A 4,709-nucleotide genomic window follows, 5' to 3' on the forward strand; every position below is an offset into this window, starting at 1 on the left:
TGCTCTCACAAAAGACAAGAATTGAAGCACAATGAGAGCATCTCAAACCAATGATAAAAACCCCATCTTTTTACCCTTGATGGCAACTACTTGATGTGTGCCTTGCAGCCCCTACTGTCACTGGGAAAGGTCACCACATGGTAGAACCCAAAACCAAGCACTTCTCCCATTGCAAGAATCATAGATCTAGTTGGCCAAACAAAACCCAAGACTCGGAGAGACTTACAAGGATATCAAATCATGCATATAAGAAATCAGCAAAGACTCAAATATAAATCATAGATAATCTGATCACAACTCAACAATTCATTGGATCTCGACAAACACACCGCCAAAGAAGATTACATCGGATAGATCTCCATGAAGATCATGGAGAACTTTGTATTGAAGATCCAAGAGAGAGAAGAAGCCATCTAGCTACTAACTATAGACCTGTAGGTCTGAAGTGAACTACTCACGAGTCATTGGAAGGGCGATGATGATGATGAAGAAGCCCTCCAACTCCAAAGTCCCCTCCGGCAGGGCGCCAGGAAGGGTCTCCAGATGAGATCTCGCGGAAACGGAAGTTTGCGGCGGCGGAAAAGTATTTTCTAGGATCCCCTGTTTTTTGCGGAATATTTGGGAATTTATAGGCTAAAGACCTAGGTCAGGGGGGCGGCCAGGGAGGCCACAAGCCTGCCCACTGCCGCATCCCCCTAATGGCAGAGTGGGGGCTTGTGGGCTCCCTGGAGCCCACCTAGCTTGGCCCAAAAGCCCCCTGGACTTCTTCCGTCCGGGAAAAAAATCATTTCGGGGTTTTTCTTCCGTTTGGACTCTGTTCCAAAATCAGATCTGAAAAGAGTCAAAAACACGGAAAAAACAGGAACTGGCACTTGGCAGTGAATTAATAAGTTAGTCCCAAAAAGATATAAAAAGGTACATAAAACATACAAAGAAGACAAGATAACAGCGTGAAACCATCAAAAATTATAGATACGTTTGAGACATATCAGCCTCCCTGGTGCTCCCCTGCCCTAGCTCTTTCGCCTATATATTCCCTAAAATCCGAGAAAAAATCAGGGCATCCACGAAAACACTTTTCCCCCGCCGCAAGCTTCTGTTTCCGCGAGATCTCATCTGGAGACCCTTCCCGGTGCCCTGCCGGAGGGGACTTTGGAGTTGGAGGGCTTCTACATCAACATCATCGCCACTCCAATGACTCATGAGTAGTCCACTTCAGACCTACGGGTCCATAGTTAGTAGCTAGATGGCTTCTTCTCTCTCTTGGATCTTCAATACAAAGTTCTCCATTATCTTCATGGAGACCTATCCGATGTAATCCTCTTTGGCGGTGTGTTTGTCGAGATCCGATGAATTGTGGATTTGTGATCAGATTATCTATGAATTATATTTGAGTCTTTGCTGATTTCTTCTATGCATGATTTGATATCCTTGTAAGTCTCTCCGAGTCTTGGGTTTTGTTGTGTTTCCAACTAGATCTACGATTCTTGCAATGGGAGAAGTGCTTGGTTTTGGGTTCATACTGTGCGGTGACCTTTCCGAGTGACAGAAGGGCCAGCAAGGCACGCATTGTGTTGTTTCCATCAAGGGTAACAAGATGGGCTTTCATCATAGATTTGAGATTGTCCATCTACATCATGTCATCTTGCTTAAGGCGTTACTTTGTTCTTATGAACTCAATACACTAGATGCATGCTGGATAGCGGTCGACGTGTGGACTAATAGTAGTAGATGCAGAAAGTATTGGTCTACTTGTTATGGACGTGATGCCTATAGATATGATCATTGCCTTAAATAACGTCATGACTTTGCGCGGTTCTATCAATTGCTCGACAGTAATTCGTTCACCCACCGTCTACTTGCTTTCATGAGAGAAGCCACTAGTGAACACTACGGCCCCCGGGTCTATTCACAACTATCGTCTCCACTTTTACTTTTACTTTGCTTTGTTTACCTTTTTTGCTTTCAGTTCTCACTTTGCAAACAATCTATAAGGGATTGACAACCCCTTCATAGTGTTGGGTGCAAGCTCTTTGTGTTTGGGCAGGTACTTGTGACTTGACGCGATCCTCCTACTGGATTGATACCTTGGTTCTCAAAATGAGGGAAATACTTACCACCGCTGTGCTACATCACCCTTTCCTCTTCAAGGGAACACCAACGCAAGGCTCCAAGGCCGCGGGGTAATCCTTTGCATATTTGCCAAGGAAGTCCCTATAGGCGTAGCCCGTAGCAGAAGGATTCCTGGCGTCGTTGCCAGAGAAGGTCTTTTGTTGCCGTAGCAGGCGGCGACCTAGGGGGTGGAGTATCCCCCAAGTTAGAGGGCCTAGGGTTTCCTCCTCACCAACCCTAGACATGTTAGGCCTCGGGAGGTGGGGATGCCGAGCCCACCATGGGCTAGTGCACCTCCCCTCTCATCCCATGAGGCCTTCGGGGCTGGTACACCCTTTCCAGTAGACCCCTGAATCCCCTCCGGCACTCCCAGTACACTGTCGGTAATGTCTAGAATCCTTTCGGTGACCAAAATAGAATTTCCCATATATAAATCTTTACCTCCAGACCATTCTGGAGCTCCTCGTCATGTCCGGGATCTCATCGGTACTCCGAACAACATTCAGTCACCAACATACATATCCCGATACTACTCTATCGTCACCGAACATTAAGCGTGCGGGCCCTATGGGTTTGAGGAATCATGTGGACATGACCGAGACACCTCTCCGGACAATAACCAATAGCGGGACATGGATGCCCATATTGGTTCCCACATATTCCACGAAGATCATTATCAGTTGAACCACAATGTTAAGGATTCAATCAATCTTGTATGCAGTTCCCTTTGCCCATCAGTATGTTACTTCCCCGAGATTCGATCATCGATATCTCCATACCTAGTTCCATCTCGTTAGCGGCAAGTCTCTTTACTCGTTCCTTAATAAAAGATCCTATGACTAACCCCTTATTCACATTGCTTGTAAACTTCTTGTGATGTTGTATTACCAAGAGGGCCCAAAGATACATCTCCGTCATATGGAGTGACAAATCACAGTCTCGGTTAATGCCAACCACGCACACACCGTCGGAGATACCTGTAGAGCACCTCTATGATCACCCAATTACGAAGTGACGTTTGATAGGACACAAGCCATTGCTCCGGTGTTAGGGAGTTGCATGATCTCATGGTCTTAGGAACAAATACTTTGACATGAAGAATGCAATAACAATAAACTTAAGTGATACAATTATATGTTAAAATTATGGTTCAGTCCTGTCCATCACATTATTCTCCTAATGATGTGATTCCATTATCAAACAACAATTCATGTCTATGTTTAGGAAACGTTAACCATCTTTGATCAACGAGCTAGTCTAGTACATGCTCACTAGGGACATTGTGTTGTTTATATATCCACACATGTATTTAAGTCTCTGGTCAATACATTTCAAGAATGGATATTAAATGTTTATCATGAATAGGGAAATATGATAATAACCAATTTATTATTGCTTCTAGGGTATATTTCCAATAGTCTCCCCCTTGCACTAGAGTCAATAATCTAGTTCGCACCAACATGTGATTAACACCCAACGACTTGTGGCGTTTGATCAAGTTTTGCTTGTTAGAGAGGTTTTAGTCAATGGGTCTACAACATTTGGATATGTGTGTACTTTGCAAATCTATATGTCATAATGTGTAGATGTTGCTACCATGCTCCATTTGGAGCTATTCCAAATGATTGCTCCATTATATGTATCCGGTTTGCTACTCACAGTCACCTGGATTGGTGTCAAAGCTTGCATCAACATATCCCTTTATGATGAAATCTTTATCACCTTCATAACTGAGTTTCCTTAGTCCTCTAAGGATAATTTTGACTGATGCCCAGTGATCCAGTCCTAGATCACTCTTGTACCCCCTTGCCAGACTAATGACAAGGCACACATCACATATGGTACACGACATAGCATACATTATAGAGCCTATGGCTGGGGCATAGGGGATGACCTTCATCCTTTCTATTTCTTTTGTCATGGTCGAGCTTTGAGTGTTACTCAACTTCACACGTTAAAACTCAGGCAAGAACTCCTTTGACTAGTCCGTTTTGAACTCCTTCAAAATCTTCTCAAGCTATGTGCTCTGTGATAGTCTTATCACGTGCCTTGATCTCTCTGTATAGATATTGATGCCCAATATGTAAGAAACTTTACCCAGCTCTTCCTTTGAAAAACTCCGTTCAAACAACCTGTGACAGCCCCAATGCATTTTCCTTCCCCTTTTGTAATTCCTTTCCCTGTTTGGCAACCTTGTGATGTGAATGGATGTGAGACTTAGGGTGTCATTATTTCATGTGCAACATGCATCATGCTTAGCATCATATTTTGTCTTCTTTGTTTTGTTCTTTGTGTTGTTATGTCACCTTGGTGGTGTATGTGAGTGCATGTGTGAATGGGTTTATCTTGGCATGAGAGTGGGTGCAACAAGAGCCACTTCAAATCCCTTTGTAGCACCATGACCATAATAACTTCCCCTCTCTTCCAATTGTTTGTGGCCGTTTTAAAGTTTCAGTTTTGGCCCCATTAAAAATGTTCCTCATATTTTAAAAAATCTTCTATGAAATGTGGAGGCAGCCTCTCATTTTATTTTTGTGTTTTTCCTTTTGGTTTTATTTTAAAACAGATCCATTTTCAAATAAAACAATTTATTTTTC

The sequence above is a fragment of the Hordeum vulgare genome, chromosome 5H, assembly GCF_904849725.1.
Source record: "Hordeum vulgare subsp. vulgare chromosome 5H, MorexV3_pseudomolecules_assembly, whole genome shotgun sequence".
In the NCBI taxonomy this organism is placed as follows: Eukaryota; Viridiplantae; Streptophyta; class Magnoliopsida; order Poales; family Poaceae; genus Hordeum; species Hordeum vulgare.